The sequence below is a fragment of the Mustela nigripes genome, chromosome 12 (assembly GCF_022355385.1).
Source record: "Mustela nigripes isolate SB6536 chromosome 12, MUSNIG.SB6536, whole genome shotgun sequence".
NCBI classification, from domain to species: Eukaryota; Metazoa; Chordata; class Mammalia; order Carnivora; family Mustelidae; genus Mustela; species Mustela nigripes.
This window is the reverse complement of record NC_081568.1, coordinates 19,245,607-19,270,530: the sequence shown is the minus strand read 5'-3', so window position 1 is coordinate 19,270,530 and position 24,924 is coordinate 19,245,607. Positions and strand designations below refer to the sequence as shown.

Here is a 24,924-nt window from a genome sequence, read left to right as displayed (position 1 = left end):
ATATATATATATATATATATATATATATATATATATATATATATATATATATACATACACACAGACATATACAGTCTCCTTTATATATAAAGGAGACTGTGACAAGTCCAAAGCCTAAATATTTTAATGACATTAATTGCACATTTAAGTTATGAATAAAATATTTTATCTGCAGAATATAAAAATGCAATGCATATAAGATTAAGGAGACAAGACTGCCTCATAGACATTCCAAAACGATCAGTAAGGTATGATCTCGTATGGCAATAAGTAATAAAAATAAGGTATCTGGAGAATCAAAAAAGAAAGTTCACTGCAAGCAAAAATAAATAAAAATCATAAACCTCCACCCAAATCACTCTGGAGACGTATCAGATCTGGCTGCAACGTGACTTGGCACTCCGTTAATACTTGTATTTCAGTAGTCTGGTGTAAGGATGGTGCAGGAATATATATGTCAGAAGAAGAAGTGTCTATTAAAGAAGAATTGCAAGAAGCCGTCCAGTTCCTGAGATTGCGTTAGGGACGCAGCCGGATTAGATTGGGCTGATTACCTTCGCCTCGGAACAGAGAGTCTTTCTGCCCTGCGGGGGAGGGGAAGCCTTTCATCCAGCCCTCGTCTCAGAGGCGCCCTCCCCTTCGCATTCACTTGCAAATAGCTGTGTGCTCGCAAAAGCCAGCACTTCCCCAGTCTCTAACCTTCCCAGGGCGAGTACTGCCGCTCTATCAGCAGAACCTTTCTCTCCGAGTGAGGAAGGGCTTTTTTTTTTTTCCCCTCCTCTCCTTTTTTTTTTTTTTTTTTTCCCCTTAATCAGAAGCCCTGAATGAAAGCCAATCAGAGAGAGCTCGCCCCCGTGTTCTTCGGTTCCCTGCCGTCCAGAGTTGAAAGTGATGCTGAGAGAAGGCTTGAGTTAGATTGAAGTAGCATCAGTGATAGAAAATAACAGCCGAAAACAAACAAAAAGGGGACGTAGTGACAATTTCTCCAGGGTGATTTTGGCTGGAACCAACTTCCGTTATCCAGAAGCTGATAAAAAAGGTAGGAAGACTTCATCTATTCCCCCCCACCACCCGCCGCTTCCCCCCCCCCCTTTCCCCCACCAACCCCCTTAAGGTCTTTTATTTTCTTTCCAGGGGGTTGGGAAATGTTTGTTTTTAAGTTGTATTTAACAATTATTTCCAAATAATTATCTTTAACACATGAAGCAATCAATAAGCATAAAACTCTCTATATTAGATTCTAGAAACAACTGCTTTGAATATCTCTAAGAGGTAATGTAAAACTAGATAAATTATATATTATGCTCAACAGTGGGTCCTGATATTAGAGTTTGTGAATTCATTCACTCTGAACAAATGCCAAAAATATATCGTGGAGTGTAATTTGTCACGCTTATACTTGTTCGTCTTTATTTTAAAAATCAGTTGAAGAGGTAACCTTGTTGCTGTGAACTCTAGCATCATCTAACATTACTTTGCATTCCATATGAATGGATCCACTCTGCACTTATTTCTGGTCATAGTTCATCGTACGTTCAATATAAAGAGAAATGACAGGCAGAAGACAGATTCTTTGAAACTGTCAATGGCCACTAAGCATCTACATATATAAAATAGATTGGCATTCATCAGAAATAGAAGAGGCATAATTCCTACATTCACATTGTGTATCTGAGTCAGAAGTGAGAGAGGAAAGGGGACGAAGGGGTCTAAATGCATGTAGTCAGCAATTGCAGCATTTATTGTCTCTGCTGCAATAAAATCCATATTTTATGTGGTGTTAAATTAATGCAGCACATTCCAAGTCCAAATGCATGTCCCCAACAAGTAACTACTGATAACACTGTAAGTATGGGCAAAAGCAATAGTCCGAAAGTGTTTTTACGTCGCTATAATAAAAACCGACCACCTCCTTATCATTAAAAAGGGGAGGGAGATGTACAGGTGCAATCAAAGACAAACATCGTTTTAAAACTGCCCTATCATCTTTTGCTTAAAAACAAAACAAAACAAAACAAAACAAAACAAAACACACCAGAAACCTCTTTCCTATAATAGTGGTTCTTCATTCCAGTAAAAGCTTCTGTTATCCAAAACTGCACATCCATTACTCTCAGCTGCTGGGAAATGCATTATTTCTTCTTCTTTTTTCTTAAAGGATCTATATTAAAAATCATCTGTCCCTCTGATGCTGACAACTGTTATACTTCAATGCATATGTTAGTAGACTTTCTCCCTCTACACCATCCCCCTCTCTATCCTTCTTTAAAATGTAGCTACAAGAGCTTCTCTGTGGTGAATAACACTTGGCAAGAGTGTGCTCATTTTTTTAGGTCTGGTATGGTGAGGATTTTTAATTAGTAGAACTTTCATGAAAACATTATGTCATTGACAAGAGCTCTAGATTCATTTTTAGTTAAAGTGATGAAGAGAAAAGGAAGAGGTTGTGTCATAGAGAAGTAGGTAAATAAGTTGCATAAATCATCCACCTTGTCCCTGTTCCCTGCGGGGTAGTAAATGAGGCACATATGTATTCAGTGTCTAATGCATAAGGAAATAGTCGTTTATGAGGCGAGGGGAGGACGCACATATAAGCAGAATGTGTCTGTGTCTTAGGGACCCTTCAAATACAAATTCATTCTGATGACAAAAAACAGAGAGAAATGCTTCTTTCATTTGCTTTCACTTTTTTTTTTCCAGCTGTTATTAAAGTATGAGTCAATGTCTGTTTTCAGGAAATCAGATACTTTTTTGGTTTCAAATACTTGCTGCTAACAAATTGACTTTCCTGGTGAATGCATATGCCCTCCCTGACTCCAATCAAAGAATAGAATTCCGTGCACTTATATGTCTTGTGGAGGAGGCGGGGGGAGCCAGGAGAATAGGAAGGAACATATAGTGTGTAAGGCATCCACATACATATGCATGTATGTGAGGTCAGTGGTTAAATTCCCTGGTACCTGAACAGTGCTTTAGGTGATATTCCTAGATGTTTATAAAAACTAGCTATTTGGTGATACCAATACTAGACAGGTATTCAATTGAATTTTACACTATTTTTTTTATTACTATATGGAGATTTTTCTTTAAAAAAGAAAAAAAATAGGATAGAAAATTGATTTTTCTACCTAGGGAGATATAAATTTCTGGCACATTATTAAGAAACTAGTATAATATGAAAGAGGTTTTTTTTTTTTTTTTTCTTGAAAGAGTATACTTGAAATTGAAAGGTTAATTCCAAAATGTATGAACCCTGTTCAGGCTCTAGGATTCATTTCATGATCTTCACTTAATTTCTCATAAAAACAAATAACTGAGGCAGAGTATCTATTATCTAGGGGATTTTTGGACATAAGACTTCTTTTCTATGTCTTAACCTACTTTGCAGCAAGTGATAACACTGTGTCCTCCTGGAATATGTCATTTTTATACCAAATCATTCCGCTAGGCTGCAGCACACGAACAGCATTAGCAGCAATGATGCTGATTCAGCAGCAAAGTGAACCATATTTTTGTTAAGTGTTATTATCAGTAAGAGTGTTGCATAGTATGCAATTAATACAACTCATGGATATAAACCCAACTATCTCCAGTCTATCCCTTGGGTTTTAAAAGCACCAGCCATAATACATTGTTATTTCGACTACGCAAATTGCATTCTAATACTGTTGTCACATTAGAAATGCTCGTAAAATACTGAAATAAAGTAACAAAGTATGAGCAGAGAAATATAAGCATTATTTGTATCAACCATAAGTAATTTTATGCAGAGATTTGACCTCCAAACTTCAGGTCTATGTTTGAAAACTCTACTTTTGTTTAACCTAAAATATTATCTGGTTAGGGTTTCAGAAAAGCCACTTTACTAACCATATTATATTTAGCAGTCATGTCTGAAATAGGCTGAAGTTAAAAACCAAGTAGCAAGAACAGTGCTCTCATTCTTGTTAGGCTTATACTGAGCAATGGTGATATTGACGAAGCATTGTACTAAGTATATATGGTCCCTCTTATGAATATTTTGCAAAGGAAATCAGAGCCCAAGGAATATCATCATGAACACATATTTGAGAAATGAAAGCAAACATAGGAAAATATATTTTCCCTTTCTTGACACTTTGTTCAGACCAGTGAATTCACTGAGAAAATTGTCTTTTGTCATAATTAAAATAATTTGAAATATGCAGGTAGAAAGAAATGCCCTAAATTTAAACATTTTTTTTTTTTAAATCTGCCTTCTTTTTTTCTAGTTGAAGCAATTGGGTTATGTCCACAGAGCACTAATGTAACATTCCCTGTTTTTATCTCTAATAAGTTCAATACTCAAAATTACAGGTTGTTTTTTTTTTTTTTTTTTTCACGCCTAGGAACGAGAAAATTTCAATCAACAAGGAGTGCCTGTTTTCTAAGATAACAATATCAGCTCAGGGTCACCTCTCTTCACTTCTTCCTTTCTTGCTAAACAGCAGCCTCACTTCACTTGACATTTTAGTATGAGACTTGGAGCCCTTTCAAATCCAGTTGTGTTGTCTTTCGTAAGGATATCTAAAGTATGAGGCCATTTTTGCCTTTGCCATACCTCCTTTGTCACTGCTCACTTCAACTAACTCAAAAGGCAAACATTGTAAGAAAGCATCGAGCACATTAAAGTTGCAGATTGCTGGGCATGCATTATCCTTAATGTTATATTAACATTGATCAGTTAAATAACCTGAGAGTTTCGTAAAAAATTGTTTCAAAATAACTTTCACTTAACTCTTTACTATCAATGCAACTTCTTGCCAAAAAAAAAAAAGTAACTTGATCTTTTCAAGAATAAAGATGCTGTGTTTTCACAAATGTCTTTGTATTTTTATCCCATTTTTCTCTTGAACTGCATGTGATGATCTAACCTCTCCAGTACTAAGAGATGTTTGTTAAACATTACCACATTGGTGGTGGGTTTAAAGAAAGGGGAAACTGGAAATTGAAGAAGAGTGAATAAAATAAAATTAGATTTTACCTCATTTTAAGGACTCAGGGCATTTCTTGAAAATAATGACTGCCTTTGGGAGTTGCAATGCCCTCATAGAAAAACCCCCTGGTAGCAGAGGGATGTAGTAGAGAGTTTGTCGGTAACATTATAGAGCACTTTACCAAACCATGTGCTCTCTATATGCTCCCCCTTCTTTTGAAAAGCAGCCTTGATTCTCCATGCTCTCCATGATGCACAAATACATAACGTTGAGTAACATTTTGACTTCAGGACAGAATTAAACAATAGGCTACAAGGTATAATACAACATTGCTTCACAACAAGGAATTCAGCATTAAGTGACATGTCTAAGCACTTCAGAGCCCTGCTAATGCTCAGAAATTTTGCAGTGCACTCTCTCTCTCTTTCTCTCTCTCATACCCCCTCCCTTTTTCCCTCTCTCTGTCTCCCTCTCCTCCCTCCCCTCCTTTATTTATGGCAATTACCAAGGTCCTTGCATGAGTGTTCCATGTGCTTTTTAAAAATATTACCCTATATGAAATAATATTTCTCTAAATCTTGTGGTTTTTATAGCCAGTATTCTATCAGCAGTCACATTCTACATTTGATTTATTACATTATTCTTTGCATTATAGCATAAAGTGTATGACAGTTCAGTTGGCTGGGTTCATGTCCTTTAAAACTAAAGCAATTCTTTTAGATGTTCTAACACCTAGGCTTTTAAGGAATTGAACTTGGCATCAATGTAGTTTACTTCACTAGCAAGCAAAGTATGGGAAATTCAGCATTTATTAATGGAATGACTTCTCCAAAGTATCAGAATGTAGAGTGCATAGACATGAGTTATTATGTTCCGTACATCGGTTTATTGATTGGGAATCTTTGTTGATTTACTGTAACAGAAGATATTGAGATAATTTGACAGTCCTGATTTTAAAAATAAATTAAACATAAATTGCACTTTCCAGGAAGCAGTCTTTCATTAGACATGTTGATTCTTCTTTGTTGCATGATGCAAATATTGCCAGTTTGTAATGTAAGAATGTAAACTGATACATAATGAGCGAACGTCTATTGTAGATATTGTAAAGAACTATCATTGCTCCTTCTTATTTTCGGTAGAAAATTTGGGAGACATAAACTGTAACCATAGTCAAGTTAAGCAGAATATATGGAAAATTAAAATAATCAATAAATTGAATAAAGTAGTTTTTTTAACTTGGGTTATTCTGGTAATTCTCTGCAATGTTCATACAGTACTTACAAATACGATACTCAAAGTTGAAATTTGACATGGTTACATGAGTAGATCAAAGATAATCAATATATTTGCCTAGGTTATTAAGAACTTTTTTGCATAATGCTAATATAAATTTTTAAAATGTGACTGTTTCGCCTTTTGTATGTAACTCTACTCCCAATAAAACCAAGTTAAATCAACTCCATTTGAAACCATGGTAACTTCTGGGATTTCTAAAAGTAATGAATAATAACCATAATTCTTGAATCAGACTTCAAATTTTGATGAAAGACATAATATTTCTGGATAATTTAACTTACGAGAATTGATTTTAAATTATTAATATTTTATTTAGGTAGATTTGAATATATTTATACTATCTGAGGGACTTTACTGATTTTGTATTTACCATATAAATCTAAATGTAGAATATATTTATTATTTTATTTTAAATATTTGCTTTAAATAAACTAGAATATTCAAATTTTACTATCTCTAACTCATTGGTTTAAATCTAAATAATATGATTCACTATACTTTTAATGCCAACACTATAGTATTTATTTGCTTTGCTTTTAAAGAAAAGGGAAGAAGCCATTGGAATAGAGTAATATATGTTGACTTGTTAAATCAAATAAGCAAAAATTAAGTACACAATGACTAAAAATTAGCTTAGTCAAGTGTAACATTTTCTTCTTTTCTTTCTTCTTTTTTTCTTTTTGGATTTCTTCCTAAATCATGGTAAGTTGGAGGTTGTTCTTTCTCTGTCGTCTTGAACAGTATTTTGTCACCAGAGTGACTTTTTGATGTTCAGTCTCTGAAGAGAGAAAACCACCAACATGCACATTTATTCTCTCTACCTCTAGTTTCCTGAGTTTGAGGACAGTGGTCCCCCTTATCCATGGTTTTGCTTCCCACAGCTTCAGTTACCCATAGTCCACCATCATCTGAAAGCAGATGATCCTCTTTCTGACATATCCTCACAAGGTCACTAGTGGCCTCATGACACAGTGCTTACATCATTCACCTCATTTCTTCCCATCACATGGGCATTTTATCACCTCACATTGTCTTGAGAAGAAGGATGAGTACCCATATTTTGAGAGAGAGATAGAGATCACATTCGTGTAACCTTTATAATATTATATTGTTACAATCGTCCTATTTTATTATTTAGTGTTAATCTCTTAATATGCCTATATAAATTGGACTTTATCACAAAAAGTATGTATCAGGAAAAAAAAAAAAACAATTTTATGTATGGTTCGGTACTGCCTGCAGTTTCAGCCATCCACTGGGGGTCTTGGAATGTATTTCCAGCAGATAAATGGGGACTGCTGTAAAAGCCTTTGCCTATAAATAATAACCTATGGAAAGTCTTTATTTCTTGATCAATTCCTTCTCCAAGGCTTCAGCTATTTTTTTGGAGATTTGTTCAACATAGCATCCTAAATACAAGCATGGATCTAGAGGCACTCTTCCCTCTTTCTCCTTGACTTTTTCTTCGCGTGTGTGCATGTGTATAATTGTGTGTGTGTGTGTGTGTGTGTGTGTGTGTGTATTCCTACTGAAGTTAAGAGTGGAGATTTTCTATAGAATGTCTCTATGAAACAAAGGAGTATTTTTTTTCCCTATAGACATAAAACTTTCTGAATGGATGCAAGTAAAAATATGCGAACGCTCCATATTGTCTAAGAATCTCTTCTGTTCTAGCTACTATGACTTTTAAAATTTATGCCCAAATTTTCCACATTTAATACCTAGTTATTTCTACATTTTGAAAATTAATTTGTAAAAATTCACTATCATGGGAATAGACACAAATATTTCTTACATTACTAATAAATAAATAAATGCTGGGGAAATGAATTAGCCCTACAATCTAAGTTACAATGGATCATATCTTAACTAAACTTTTTTTTTAGAATTGGATTAGTGTTCATCAGAATATGAAATTTGAACAAAGTGGGGGGAAACAGTGTTTTCATTTTTAGGACAAAGCCATGTGATTGTTAGGTGTATAATCTGTACTTGGCATCCAGCACAGGGGAGATTTGAAATTTGAGAAATGACTACATAATCTTGACCTCAGAGCAGAGACATCAATTCACTTCATTTTGTAGGTGGGATCTGTATCAAACTCATTTCTGGGCAGGTTCAAGGTTAAAAAAAAAAATGTGTGAATTAGAAGAGCCTTGTCCTTTGTAGAAGCCAACTAAGATGTCCGATATAAACCATTGTCCTCAAAAAATCCTTGTGAGAACTGTCAATTTTTAATTGTGGCAGCAGGTGAAGTACCGTGATTATCTAAAGTTCACAATCATTAATTTAACTCTCTTTGGTTTTAGGCTATCATATTCTTTTGCGTGTTATATTTTTCATTTTCATTTTACTTTATAAGTTTAAATAGTTTCTAAACAATAACTTGTTCAATTTTCCCTCAGCTTCTCATTGATTTTATTCATTTTGGAGGAAGTTTCTATGAGCCGGACCCTAGTGCCACATCCAGAGATATAAAGATGAATCCAGGGCAAATCTTGTCCTTGAGGAGAGGTGGTTCTAATGTAACATAGTCACGATAAATATACTCACAGTAAATACTAAGAAATATTAGACAGTTATGTTTTAAGTATTTCAATTTTCATAGAATAGCAGTGAATTAGGTACCAGAACATCATTTAGGCATTCACCTGTTTCTCCACCTAACACAAAATCTTTAGTTTTGATTTTCTATTATTTAAACCACTGGGGGAAAAAAAAAACCTCTCAGTATCTGGCTTAATTCATTCATTCTCTCATTCCTCCATTTGGCACATATTCTTTAAGTGCCTACCATAAGCCAGGCACGCTGCAAGCATCCAGAGATACACACAAGGGGAGAGAGAGAGAGAGAGAGAGAGAGAGAAACCCAACTAAAACAAACAAAACCTCTGCTGCAGTGAGGCACGAGATGAATAAACGCATGATTTGTAATTATTGCCCAGTTTTGGTCAGAAAGATGAGTAGAGTAGTACTGCATAATTTTGAAATGAATAATATGGGGCTCTAATTCACCTATTTTTTTTTTAAATTGTATTCGATCCACATGATATCTTTCAAAAAAATGTCAGAATGCGTTAGATTAGTTCAAGATCCATTTTTGTGTACCCTCAGATTCATTCAGTGGATTCTGAATTGGTGTTTCAGTTAGGAGCCGCCCTCTTGGCTGGTGATGTATGTTTTACTTCCTTTTGGCGGTAGCCAATTGTCGTCTTGCATCAAGGACCCAAATTTGAGACCAATATGTGCATCGCAGACAAAAAGTCTAATGAAAAGGTTGTAACTGAAGACCAAGTAGACCCCCAAAATCTATTGCTGAAAATCATTAACAGAAGCTCCCACATCCCCTCAAGTAATTAAAATACTCTCTGCCATGGAAGCCATTGAGTTTGCAACTTGGTCACTCTGAGAAAAAGCTTTCCTGCTACGGTATTCTGTTTTTGCGAGGACACCTGATGAAGGTTGTATATAATAGACTACGCAGTCATAAGGCAATATGCCAGACGCATCGAGATTGCCTTTCTTGGAATGGTAAGACTGGCAAGAGTGCCTTTCCTAGAATTTCTTTGATGGATAAAAGCGTGGAGGATGGCACCAAGCTGTCTGGCTTCAAATCCTGTCACTTACTATGTATTTAATATTTAATATTCCGGATAGATTTCATCTGGAAAATGAGGTGGAGAATTGTACCTACATAATAGTGCGTTTGTTATGATTTTTAGAAATTATAAATGTAAAATACAATACACCTGAAAATAGGTGTTCTAGGGCTACACGTTATTGTTACCTATTATTTTTATTGGTATTATTATTACTATATATAAATTCATGTGATCTATGCTTTTTTTTTTTGAAAAAAATTTTAAAGATTTAATTTGAGAGAGAGGAGGGAGAGAGAGAGAGAGAGCACAAGCGGGGGTGGGAGGAGCATAAGGAGAGGGAGAAGCAGACTCCCCACTGAGCAGGGAGCCAGCTGCTGGACTACATCTCAGGATCCTAGGATCTTGACTGGATCCAAAGGCAGACTCCTAACCGACTGAAATACCCAAGTGCTCTGGACCTATGCTTTTTAAAATTAATATCGAAGGTGCTTTATTTTGAAATAGCATACAATATGACCTGGGCTACCAATTTTTCAAAATTTTTAAAAATTTTAACTTATACCATATAACAATAATTTTGTGCTTGAATGGAAAGTTCTTGTTGTTTTAGGTCAAATTCTGTCGCTAATTCTACTGATAACATCACAAACTCTTTATTTCATTTTTGTTTGTTTGTTTGTTTGTGAAATGGAAGTTTGAATCACATAATTTCCAAAGACACAGCTTATCTATGGTTAGAATTCGAAAGGGCTCCTACCATCTACTGCGGTAACTGACAAGGGCTCAGTATATAACTGTTATATAACTGTTATGCTCATCCTCTAATGATTAGAGAATGTTAGCTGCATAAAGAAAGAGTGTAACCAGAAAACCTGAATTACATTCGCAGAATCACATATAGTAATTGCATGAACTAGGGAATTAATGGATATGAATTTTGAAAATGATGTTAAGGACCTAAAAAGGGGACAGATGAGGGAAAAAGCATTAGAAAAATAGAGACTTGGAGTTGTGAGTTCCATAAGCCACATAAACTCACTCAGGTGAAACATGAACCATTTCTGAATACATTGTAGTAATGGTTCTTTTCACAGATTCTCCTTCTTGAGGTCAGAGTAATGAGAATTAGAACAAGAATGATGAACAGAGGTAGTGCATTATAGAAATAATCCCATTAAATTTTGGATACCCATAAATCTCAAGAATAATTCTGCAATCTATATTACAAGCTGAAAGGTCAGTGGACTACCGCTTTCTTAGACTAGGTTCCAGAAACTGTCTGATGAAGACGTAGAATCTGCAGCAAAATGTGGAAATTTTAACAGGTTTTATTTAGATAATTCTTTCTTTTCATCCTTCATATTTAAGGTGGTATGAAGATCAATTTAAAATCACTTTTTTCCCTTCCTGTCTTGGGGCTCTATATGGCAATTTAAAAAGCATCTGAAATGAATTTTATGTTACAGAAACAAACCAAAACATTAAGGTCATAAAAATACATATTTCTGTTAGTCCATAAATATCTTTCATTCTAAAACTTCATTTTTAAAATCTAGCATTATATCACAGTTTTCATTTTTTAAATTTTACTTATAACCCAGGATTAATTAATATGCATATTTTAATTAAGTTTAAATATGCATATTTTAGAAGTTCACATATTGAATGAATATACTTAGTACTTTATTATCCAACCACATGTGAAGGAGAGGTGAGTCATCGTAGAGACTACAAAACTTAGCCAACAGATATAATTCTCTGAACATAATAAAGTTAGTCATTTTTGTCATAGCTATAGATTTATATTTATTATGTATTTATTTATTTAATCAAATTCACTGTCTTCTTATGTCATCTTTATTATCTGCTGTGATTATTTAATAACATTCATTCCCCCCCCAATTTTATTATAATATTTGGCTAAGTGATTTAATCTTATGGCTGATTAAGTTGTCTAACTTAAAATATGTTAATATTAGATATTTTAGTTTACTGGATTTTCTCAAATCATGTACTTTTAGAATTAAGCCTTCCAAAGATTAAAAATTAGACAGGATTTCTCTTTATTTTTAAAATTCTTTATGCTAGAGAATAAGTTCATTAACTTGCAGGTATTTTCATTTAGTTGGAAATCAGGTGAGAATCAAATTATGCAAAATTAAAGGTGAAATTAATTATAAAAGCCTAAACAAAAGAGATGTTGTTGAATAATTAATTATGCAGGCTAAATAATCATTTCCCTTCAAAATTCTTCAAATTCTTCAAGGTTTTAAGCCATTTGATGTGTTGTTTTGAATAGCTGCATTTTAAAATACTATCAATGATACTTCAAAAAATTAATTAGAAAGTTGAAATGAGTTTATATTTCCTAAGTATTGTCCCATTTATAGGGTAAATTATTGCTAATATTTCTGGTAAAATTCTATTCACCTTTTAAGAGGCAAAATAATAATCTGCGGTCTTTGGAGCCACCTTGTGGTCATATTATAGCATATTAGGGAATGCTCTGGTTTCAGGTTCTTTTCCAACTAAGCACTTGGAAACATTGAAATCAATGTGAACTTAAGGGCTAAGAAATAGCATTAGAAATGGATCTTTTTTGATGAATTAAATTTAATTTTTACATGTAAATGTACATGTAAGGGTTATTATTTTGTAAAATCTAAAAAAAAATATTTTAAACAACACTTTTGAAGCAAGATACAATTTTTAACTTAAAATATATTTTGCTGTGTATCTTCAAGTCAACCCAAACGACTCCTTAAATGTTCAACTTTCTCAAGCAAAGTGTCTTCTAACATCTTCTGGTTTACGTCACAAAGAAATCAAGGGCTGCGTTATTGCAAAACTTAAATGTAAATATGCAGATGGCATGAAAAGCAAACAAATGATCCTTACTGAATGTGCTTTTCAGTTGAGCTCATTGAAAGTTTAGGATGACAAATTTGTTTGCATTCATTTTTCCATAAATACTAGAATAATTTTTACTTTGTGTGGCATAACCTAACTCCAAACATCAAACCTTTTTTACTGTTTTTTTTTCTTCTTCTTCTTTTTCAATTAACCAAATAACACACTTGCATTAGAGCAGGACTCACACACAGTTACCGCATCTCTTATTTACAATGAAATACCTACACTTAAAAACAAAACAATAAAATTCTTTTCCAGAAACTAAAAATAAGCTCTTCTAGATTTTAAAATCTGGAACAGTCATCCCTTATATGGTTTTACTCCTCATTGTTTAATTTATTCTCTACAGGTAAAAATAAAGAAATTTGATTAGAATATATTTTCTTCACTCATTGCCCATAGCAGAAGATGAGAAAAAAGTTTCCTTTGATTTATTTCTATGTCTAGAGCTATATCTATAGTTATCTCTATTTTCCTATTTGTCCGTACCACTGGGCACATTTATGTGACCGTCCTGAAATAACACTGTTCATCAGCATAGCTTCGTCATCAACGTCGTCGTCGTCATCGTCGTTGTCACCTGACTCAAACTTCAGTTCCAAGACTGGACATGGGTTAGCTTAATCCCAATTACACCCCACAATGTGATCAGCTCCTGAATTGTCTCTCTTGGGGTACGTGGGATGATTGACTTCAATTAAAAGAATAAAGCTCATTGGGAACTGAAGATAAACTCATAAAATTACAAAAAAATCGTATGACGATCATTGCCACGTTCTGTGTGAAAGCCATAAGGTGTCCACCTTTATAGAGCAAATAGTTTTCTGTCTCAATTTTGAACACACCAGGTAGCCTCTTAATGTAAAACAAGTGGCCAGGGCATGTTATTTCTCATGCACAGCCCGATAGTCTGACTGAAAACAAAGATTACCTCGCTTCCCACTAAGCTATGTTCCCTCTGTCAACAGAAGTGCTTCTATTCTAAGAGGTATTATTATTGATTTGCTTTTATTCTCAAAAGACTACTAGGCCTTTTTTTTTTTTTTTTCCTGCTGCACACTGTTTTGTTTTTATTTCAAACAAACATATAAAGTATTTATTTCAACTCCAAAAGGGAGAGAGAAAGTTAAATGTTGTGTTTAAGAGTTTAGTTAGAAATGTTTAAAGTTTAGATGAAACCTTTTGATGACATCATTCTCACATTTAGGACTCTTGCTTTGGGCAGTTTTTTTTTGCAGAATGAATGGTAGGCAGACTATCGTAAATATGGAGTGAAACTGCCCTGGTGAGTAGAAACTCAGAAACAACCCAAAATACTTTGAGTTAAAAATTTCTAGTTCCTTCTCAGTTTTAGTTTAAAACATAGCATACCTATTTAGCCTCAAGTGATAAGAGAGATGTCCATCATTAACCATCATTCCTAAGACCATATTTGAACATTTTATCATTTTTACTTAGGGCTAAAAATGCACTGTTTGTACGTTTTAATTCCCCCCGATATGATTTTTGATTAATCTTTTTAATTCTAACTCTATAAAAATTATAAAATTGATCATTTTTCTGATTCTAACTCAATGCTACAGAAAAGGTTCAAATTACATCTTTCCTCTTCCATTCAACCATATTTTTTTTAGAGTTTTTAGTATGTTTTGTAGAGTTTGCTAGGAACTTAGGTAATGGTTATAATTTGGTCCTTTCCTCAATGAGATGAAACTACAGTAGGAGAAAGCAACATTTAAAGGATAATACAGGGGCACCTGGGTGGCTCAGTGGGTTAAGCCTCTGCCTTCAACTCAGGTCATGATCTCAGGGTCCTGGGATCGAGCCCCACATGGGGCTCTCTGCTCAGCGGGGAGCCTGCTTCCTCCTCTCTCTCTGCCTGCCTCTCTGCCTACTTGTGATCTCTTTCTGTCAAATAAATAAATAAAATCTTATAAAAAAAAAAAAAGGAAAATACAGGGGTGCTTGGGTGGTGCAGTTGGTTAAGCATCTTACTCTTGGTTCCAGCTCAGGTTGTGATCTCAGGGTCCTGAGACTGAGCCCCCATGTTCGGCTCCGCACTCAAGGCAGAGACTGCTTAAGACTCTCTCTCTCTCTGTACCCTGCTCCCACCCTGTGCTTTCTCTCTATATAAAATAAGTAAATAAATCCTAGAAAACAAAAAGGTAAATACAGTTGTAATTATTTAGTGTTTTGCTGGTAGGATAAATGAGGTTTTAGGGGAATGTAGATGAGGGAACATGACAATTTAATGATGGAAGAGATGAAGGGGAACTTGAAAGGTGTTATTTCATTATTATGATTTATTATTTAATTGGTTATTAAAGGTGAAACTAATGAAAGAAGAGACATGAATATGTGCAAATCCAAACCTCCTAGGTGATTTCTTCTCTCCCTGCTCTCATCATTCCTAAAGTATATTTTTCTTAATTCATTTTTCATATAATTATCCAGTTACTTATTGATTTTTCATTATAAAGAAGGCAATAAATTCAGTACCAAGATGTGATGGAAAATAAGTAATATTCAAATTTCTAACCTCAAATGCTTTCTGATATTTCCCAGGAGATAAGCAAAACAGAGATTACAATATGGTCTGATACTTGCCAGAAACAGTATAAGCACAGGGTACCATGAAGTTAAGAGGAGGGCAGATCCCAATGTTAGAGTCTAAGAAAGCCTTCCTCCGGAGATGAAGATTAAAACCGAACCCATAAAGCTGTGTAACTCATTAGCTTAAAAATTTCCCTGCACATTTCCATTTTGACAGATACTACTACAGAGTGGTAAATTATTCTCACTCCAGAGTTGGGAGTTCTCACTCTATGGTTTCAACTCTGCCACTAAGCAACGTGTGAATCTTGGCCAAGGTATTAATCTAGCTAAGGCTCAGCGTCCTTGTCTAGAACATGGGACTATGATGGCTACTTCTTAAACCTACTAAAAGGTTTAAATGTAACTGGACTTCTAAAACACTGGGAGATTTGTTTTGCAATTATAAATTCCTAGTAAATATTATCAATATTATTCCTGTTTGCAGGGTAAAGTCCAAACTCTTTAATCTACCTGATCTATTTCTCTCTTCTTTTAAATCATTGTAGTTCCTTCTCCTTCTCCATGCTTCCACCCTGCCCTCATTTAATAATTTGTTTCATTAATACAGTCAAATTCACCAACTCTCAGTTCTAGAATTCTCCTTGTCTTATATATTATTTACTTATTGTTAGTTTCCATCACTCTGGCTTTATTTATATTGCCACTCTGCTCCAAGGTTCTCCTTATTAAAACTCTTACATTTAGGTAGGCTCTAAATGTACTTTTTTCTCCAGAGGCTCTTTCAGTTCTCCTGCTAGAAAGTCTCCCTAGCTTTTAGAAAAGTCTTAACTCTTTGTTTATACTTCTTTGTTACCATGGGCCATCATATGCCTTGAGGGTTTTTTCTTTTTTTTGTATATGACTTCCTTCTTTTTTATATATAACTACTTTTTTAAAACCACGATCATTTTCATTTTTATCCACAACACCAGCACTGAGCTCAGTAACTCCCACATAGCAGCAAATGTGTGATAAGGAAATTCATGCATCAGAAAAGTAGAACTATGTATTATGGATCATAATTTAAAGATCAATACACTACCAGTAACTGAAAGACTAACTCATTGAAGATGCAAAAGGTGTTTTCCTTTCCAGTGGACAATAGTCACTATCTTTGCTTTAATCACAGGCAACTTTCTCTTTTAGAAACAAGAACTCTAAAGCAGTTTTTTTTTTTTTCTCAAACTGATTATCTTATTCATTTAATATGCACAACTGACCCCATCCCAGACCTATTGCATCAGAATTTTTGGACTTATGGTATGGCTTTTCATATTTTAAAATTCTTTCTGAATAATTTGAATGTACACACCAGATAAATAATTGTAACTAGAAAATACTGTGCTTTTATGTCTGAGCCCATAAATGGAAGAAAAAATTGGTTTTTAAAGGGAAAGTTTCATATACATTGAAAATAATAAGTATTTTTTTTCTTGAAATTAACCACATTGAAGGGGATAGTACTCATTTAGAAATATACACACTTTTATTTGATTCATTTTAATTGATTCTTGCTTTATAGCCATTTATTGTTTTAAGCACCTTACAGAGCCTTGTGTTGTGAGATGAATATAATAGAAAAAATAAGAGACATAGTATGTTATTGAGAAACAAAGTATCACAGACAATACTTGGTCGTATATAATTAAGCATTAAATGACCCTAAACTACCAAGTATTAGGAATCATAGTATAATTTCGAACGTTGAAGTAATGGGGGAGATGGGTTTGTAATTTGACCTCTACTTGGAGGATGTATAGCAAATATGCAAAGGGCAGTCACTTCATGATTTTTATCACTATGAGCAAAAACGGGAACGAATATGGAAAATTGGCTGGTTGCTAAGGAGCAAAGCTGGGTTGATGCTGAGAATACTATATGTTTAAAGAAACTTGCAAACAAGTTAAGGGGTTCAGACATGATTAAGAAGTTCACAAAAGATGTACTATTTTAAATCTTTTTAAAAAAAGGTGTTGTTTTATCTTGAATTCATTAGGACAAATGAGGCTAAAAAAATAATCAACTGTTATTCTTGGCATTTTGCATGCCTCATATGATGGTGTTAATATCAATTAAGTGCCTCAAAGTCAACCAAAAAGTGTTCCCTGAGCTAAGCCAACCTGGTAGTGCCAATGGAATTTTGCTATTAAAGAGTGTGTCCAAGTCTGTCGGCCCGTTCTCCACCACCAGCAGTTTTCTTGTATGTGCTCTTGAACACACACACATGCTCTGGGTTATCACATGGCGTCTGCGATTTTCTCCACTTCGTATGTAGTTCTTTGGGGCCTGATTACTGTTTAGCCCCTTCTACCACTGATGGAAGAATAGGTTTCTCCAGTCTGTGTGTGCTGACAGATCTGGTGTTCCGATGCTATTGAAACTATTCATGGTGACAGTAATGAGTTACCATCTTTGATGTGCTGATAGCTTTTTAAAAATTCTGCTTCATTTGAGACCCATTTGTGTGTGTGTATGTGTTTCTCTTCAGAAAACAACTTGTTGGGGTGCCTGGGTGGCTCAGTGGGTTAAAGCCTTTGCCTCTGGCTCGGGTCATGATCTCAGGGTCCTGGGATCTGAGCCCTGCATCCTCCGGGCTCTCTGCTCAGCAGGGAGCCTGCTTCCTCCTTTCTTTCTCTGCCTGCCTCTCTGCCTATTTGTGATCTCTGTCTGTCAAATACATAAATAAAATCTTTAAAAAAAAAAAAAGAAAGAAAACAAGTTGTTGTTGTTTTTTAAAGATTTTATTTATGTATTTGACAGACAGAGATCACAAGTAGGCAGAGAGGCAGGCAGAGAAAGAAAGGAGGAAGCAGGCTCCCTGCTGAGCAGAGAATCGGATGTGGGGCTCGATCCCAGGACCCTGGGATCATGACCAGAGATGAAGGCAGAGGCTTTAACCCACTGAGCCATGCAGGCGCCCCAAAACAACTTGTTCTTAATCTCATAGCCAGTTCTTGGCAAAACACGAAGTAGAACTTAAGTCTTAAAATTCCCATCCCTGTGTTATTTCTACCATGCTCTAAAAGTAGTTAAGGTTTTCCTCACTCTAAAATGGAAACTCAGACAAAATTGATTTCATGTGCTTATTTATTTTTTATAGTTAACTGAGGTAACACATGTAATATGCTACTGTTATAAGGCATAGTGCACACAGGACATATTCTTTACATAATAATTAAAGCTATCATTGCGCTTTCACTAACTGATTATTTGTAGGAGATGCTAGATCTTTGTTAAATAGTGTTAAAGCAAATGGCTGAATTTTGATAATCCTTGTAATAATGATAACTGTCACTCACTGAGAATTTTGTAAGTGCCAGACATTGTTCATAGTGATTTACATCTAGGGTGTTTCTTAATCATCACTAAAGAGATGAAAAATAGTATCTCCATTTTTCAGACGAGATCGGGCGCGTTCAGGGTGGTATGGCCGTAGACAAGTATCTCCATTTTTCAAAGGAGAGAACCAAGGCATAGAGAGGTTAGATGACTTTCACAAATCCCAAAGGTAGTATGTGAGAGAGCCAGAATGAAGACTCTAATAATATGGTCATTCTGTTCTTACCATCTACCTCATGTTCACATGTATGCATAGCTGACGGAGAAAATGTATGACCTATTTTTTCTTACTCATATTTTACTTTTTGTAAAAGTTCTATCTACCCATGACTATTTTTGTTGTTTCCTTTTCAATGAGAGAAAATTGGCCTAAAAATGAGTGGGGTTTAGCATGTAAAAGTATAACAAATGTGCCATATTTTTGGTACTGCTTTATTAGTAAGTACAATTGAGTTATCCAGATTTATGAGCAATGAAGAGAAGGAAAAGTAGGTATGAAAAGTTTTGCTAAAACATCTAACCTAAAAAGTAGCCATAAATTTCTCATGGATGTCATGCCATTCTCTTAACATACTAGTTTTTAATGCCTCCAACTAGAGAAATAAGGCCTATACTGAGGTTTCTGACCATAGAGTATTTTTGAAGTAGAAAGAAAAATAGCCACAATGGTTGCCTCGAGGTATGGAGTAAGGAATTCATGTGTCTACAGTTAGAGAACCATCTTCAATTGTAAATTGTACATTTTTTTTTTTCTTTTGACTGGAGAGAGAAACAATGAGAGAGGGAACAAAAGAGGGGAGAGGGACTAGCAGGCCTCCTGCTGAGCAGATGGGGCTCCATCCCAGGACCGTGGATCATGACCTGACTGAAGGCAGACACTTAACTATTGAGCCACCCAGGCACCCCTGTACATTGTACATTAATTAATACATTGTATATTGTTTTACTAGAAAGTGTTACGAATATGAGTTACTTTTCAAAACAGTATTTAATTAAAAAAAAAAACTTGCCAATCATCATAAAGCTTACTGAGCAAAAGAGACATGAAAGATTCTAAACCCTTAAACTCACTTTTGTAACATAAATTGACTCACTCCTTGTCTCTTAATACAAAGAAAAAAAATCCTGATAAGTGAATGTACATACAGACACTACTTACTGAGCTTTAATAAATTCAACAGTTATCACCAGGAAAACACTCAATAACATTGTTTTTTCCCATGTGGCTCCAACCATAAGAGGAATTTTACATTTCTATAAAGAATAATCATTAGAAACCATGTTGAGATTGTGACATAAACCAGTGTTTCTCAAACCAGATTCAGGTTATATGAATTTTGAAAACCATGAGCTTTCATAGGATAGTATGAACATATTTAATAGACTCATATATTGAAGGTGAATAACTTTTATAACATATGTTATTCCAGGACCCCACTTCTCCATTGTACTCATTGTTACTTTCATGCTTCTTTTAAGTTTCTGAAAAAAGAACAGAGGTGGAGTATTATAAATCTTACGAGTTTTGCCAAGTGATCTGTAAATGCTATTGCATTGGAAATGCTATTTTGTGTAAATTGCTATATGAATAATTGGGAAGTTTTGTCACATAGGGGAACATGAACCAAGAACTTACTTTGTTCTATATATTCTATCTCTGAACAATTCCCATTTTAATTCTCTGTGCCATATTCATATTCAATCAATTGGATTTGGGGAACCAAAATAATCTGTTCCATAAAATTGGTATTAATTCGAATGCTATTAATTGTATCATTTTTCTTTGCAATTGTTACTTTTTGTGTTATAAGTACAAATGTTTGTCATTTTACAAAAAAAAAAAGCTCTCCTGCTTAGTTTTTACACATTCCACTAGTTCCAGTAACAGTATTCTGCAAGTCATTTACATCAGTGTAACAGCAGGAATTATAAGAGAACACAACTCAATGTAAAAGCCCATGACAAATCCAGAATTACCTCTTGATATTTAGTAGTTGCAAATCACAATTACTAAGTGAGAGTGATATATAATGGTGATACTTTTTTTCTACAGCTAAGATTAACATTTTAAAATGTGATGGACTTCATGACTAGAAAAGCTCATAGATTTCTAACACCAAGAATCTCAGATGTTTCAAAAGAGAGCCTTCTGTGAACCAAAATCTAGAGTGCATGTCTGGTAGAAAAAGAGCCTTTGATATATTTTCATGTCTGTGGATTTGTGAATATATGTGTGTATCTATTCCAGACCAGACAGGTCTTGCTGCTACAGGTAAAGTTTTAATCCCAACATTCAAAGAAAGCACAACTTCAGAGAGAGTTCAATAAATCTAATCATGTTTTGATATTGGTGGTTTGGAAATCTTATCTTGACTACAGGAAATTAATTCAGTCAACAGTTAGCTATTGAGTGGTTGTTATATATAAACAGCTGCCCCACATCAACTCTTGCTACTTAACCCACGTTACCAAGACACCTGGTTCCTTAATTTCAGCGTGAAAATGTTCAAGCTTGATCACTTCAAATATAACTAAAGAGCAAGAAGAGCCCTGTACTTGGACAAAGATAAAAGCAGTTTTAATGGTATATTGGACCTCCCTTAAATAATCTACGATTGATTTATTGTGTGTTTTTTATCTAAACCTTTTATGAACCTATTATATTTTCAGCCCGTGTTACTTCCTTAAGCACTCTATCTAATAAATAAAGTAGTATGGCACTTCCCATTATTTGTCCTAAATTTATCTCTTTTAAACTTCAAAGGATGCCCTTAGACCTTGTATAATTGAAGTTTGTGGATAGCTTGGCTTTCACACTATCAACCTTCTTCATGATTTAATAGATGTCAGAGTATCCAGATTGAAGATTCTAATCTGTAAGGTCTTCCTAGACAAAGCCTCTCCATTTCTTCAACAATAGTTTAGTTGTCTTTCTGTAAGAATTTTCCAACTTTACTATATTTCTTGGAGGCGATGCAGTCAGCATTGCACAAGAACATTCGGGCAAGTGGGCCATAGAAGTTCATAATAAAAAGAGTGAGCGTTTCAGAATACGAGTTCCTGCCTTGCCCTTTCCACCAATCAAAGGATCTTTAACACACGCATTTGTACCTGTTGGCTTTATCTTGCTTTCCCCCCAAATTGGGCATTTAGAAGAGTTGACTTCTAATTTCCTTTCTGAATATAGAATCTCAAAAATGAAATTACAAAATTATTTTTTTAAAACAGAAAAGAAAACCTACCTTTGTATATGGTTAATGAGGCTGGGAATACAAGCAAAATGATTTAGGCTTCACCTTTGTGTGGTGATTATTATGGAATTAGCCACATAATTTTATATACTGACATAGAAACCTCATACCCCCCATGACCACCATTCCCAGTCTCGTGTCACCTCATTATAGCTTTCTTTAAATGTCTCAGAATGTTTTCCTCCTTCTTGTTTATGTTACCTACCCACAATTTGACTGAATAATTTTCAGTAATATTTGGTAACTTTGTATTGATTCATTTATATATTGATTGAAGCAGTGGGACAAAAATCCATATAAAAAATCTATGACCTTGTGGAATTCGCATTCCAGGGTAGGGATCACATGATACAAATCCAACAAAACTGTTTAATAGGGTAATGGTGATAAGTGCTATGGAGGAAACAGTGCAGAGGAGGGGGTGTATTGGTCTTCAGTGGTTCCTTCCTCACCATAGGATGCTGTTTCTTTGAAGGCTAGATTTTTGTCCCTACTATACATTGGAGCACCTAGTGAGCTCTCTAAAAACCCGTTGCTGTGTGGGTATCTTGATACGTCCTGTTTTTTGTTTTTTGGGTTTTTTTTTTTTTTCCCTCCAACCTGCTGTTACACTGTGATCGTGAAGAAATGTTATAGAAATGTATTTCATAGGGAAAAAAAAGAGAACTTTCATTTCTCACTAGATAAGGTACAGTTCCAAAAATGCAAAAAATAGTTTTGAGTGATACATTTTTCATTTTCATCACTGATATAGTTGACAGTTATGTGAAGGGGGAAAAAAAAAGGCACATGCTGTGAGACAAATCCCCAAAAACATATATGCGGTTATTTAAAAGTACAGCTCACCCTGCTGCTGCATTTGGAATTCAGCATTGCCTTCTGCTTGCTTTGTTTTTGATAGCTTTCCTTTTCTGCAAGGTAAGAGATATTCTGACCAGAGGGTTATTTGATTTCGTAAATATTTTTGTTCACATGATGCTTAAATGCTATTGAAAAACTCCTACCGGACCTGCAAATCTCTCGGTTTGGGGTTTTCTTATTCTCTCTTGCTATCTTTGCATTATTTTCCTTTCATGTAGCTTTGCGGTATTTGAAAAGAGAGGTTCTCTGATTGTTTAAATTATTTCTGATTTGAAAGAAATACTCCAGCATAAGAATGCACTTTACAATGACACTCTCTTTTAAAATTTGTTATGCAATTTACATGTTTGGGGCTGTCACTGCACATTTGTTCTGTTATATGTTGCTATTACCTTTTATCTTCATTGCATGTCATATTTTATATGCAGTCATCAGACACTTTCATGCTCAAGTGGTCATTAGCTGTGTGCTCTCCAGCTGTTCAAGACTGTTAAATAAAACTAGTCCCCCAATAGGGAGTGTGCCTGACTCGCCGCCCGGCATCTGTGGGAACTGCTGGCATGAAACTGACTGTGAATGAGCATGAGGAGGCTGCCCTGATCCAGTAGATTCATTTTCCCCAACCCTATATCTTCTTCCTGTGTAACACCAAGGGAGGGTGAAATAGTACTCATTTCTGGCAGAGACATACTGTCTTTTTTTTCCTTCTTTTTCACATAGTTGGCATTATAAGTACAGCACTCTTTGAAGCTACCTCCCATTTTTACATGTCCTAGAAAGTGCCAAAACTAAGGTCAAATATGCAAGTTGCAGAGCCTTATTTGGTCTCAGAATCCTCTTTTTGAAGTGAGAGAATTGGATTAGATGATTTCTGTATTTTTCCTTTTTATTTCAAGTTTTACAAAGTGCAATGATTCTAAGGAAAGATTTATTTTAAAAAATATGTGGATGTGAGTAACATATAAATGTGACATTAGAAGGCTCCCTCCCCCAAGCTACCTGTATTTTTCTTTGTAGTTAAAATACATGAAGTAATGGTTGGTGTCTTATAAATACTGAGAGATCCCCTAACTATCACCATAATCACTACCACCAGACATAAATGCCTCCTTTATCCTAGAAATTTTAAGTACGGAAGACCTGAAGAAGACTAAGACATACTGTGTATCTCAAAGTTTATATTAGCAGATTTCAAATGCGTCATGATTATCGCTTTCAGAACCGACAAGGATTAGGAATGGTGACCCATCTTCTCATTAGAAGCAAGAGGGATTTGGCTAAAACCCGTATCTGATTCTGTACATTCTCATTCATCCGAATGCATTCCAAATTTTACAGCCTATCGGAACAACTCTCCTAATATCAGCAGAGATCAGGAATCTTCTATGGTTAGCTGGGAGAATGTCCCCTCTTCCCTCATGTCCCTATCTTCTTCCTCCTTGCGGGTTCTCACAGCCCACATATGACACAGACGCCCTTCACGCGTCACTTGTCCTCTTGCTTACAGCAATCAAAAGCTGCAAAAGTTTCACCACATTCAATGAAGATGCTTTAGCTGGCCGGTTAGCGCGGTCAGTTAGAGCGTGGTGCTAATAAATGAACATATTTTGTTAAGAGTCAGCTGTTTTGTGTGAATTTATTCATACTGACATTTCCCTGGAGGCTTCACGCTAACTAAGTTGAGTAGCCTTCCGAAGGACCTCCTTGTTTCCATGCTCGTCCCGCCTAAACCTACTCTCAGCGCCGGTACATGAGCTTATGTTACTCTTCTGGGCAAATGCTTCATGTAGTACAAAAGCCAAAGACTTTGCAAGAGCTGGCAGGGCCCCTCTAGGATCTGGTCCCCATTCTCTTTCCAAGCACATGTCCTCTTTCCCAGGGCTGACGACCACCTCTACCATTTTGGCTTCTAGCAGAGCATGTAACATTTTATTACGCCCCTGCTTTGGGTGGAGCTTTTGTATTTTTATGTCCCTTCTGCATGGAAATATTTTAGGGACATAAATATACACACACATATAATATATATATATACATAAATATAAATATATATATATATATACACACACATACATATATAGACACACAAAACATATCTATTTTACATAT

At 35.1% G+C, this 24,924-nt stretch overlaps 1 protein-coding gene across 1 annotated transcript in view; it reads left to right on the top strand.

Moving 5' to 3' along the window:
* The first annotated feature begins 802 nt into the window (after positions 1-802).
* The window catches only part of CDH10 (cadherin 10), a 171,834-nt gene continuing 147,712 nt past the window's right edge, over positions 803-24,924 (top strand). The window contains exon 1 of the mRNA XM_059416473.1: positions 803-1,039. The gene's annotated coding sequence lies outside the window, so the exon portion shown is untranslated. The remainder of the gene's footprint in view (positions 1,040-24,924) is intronic.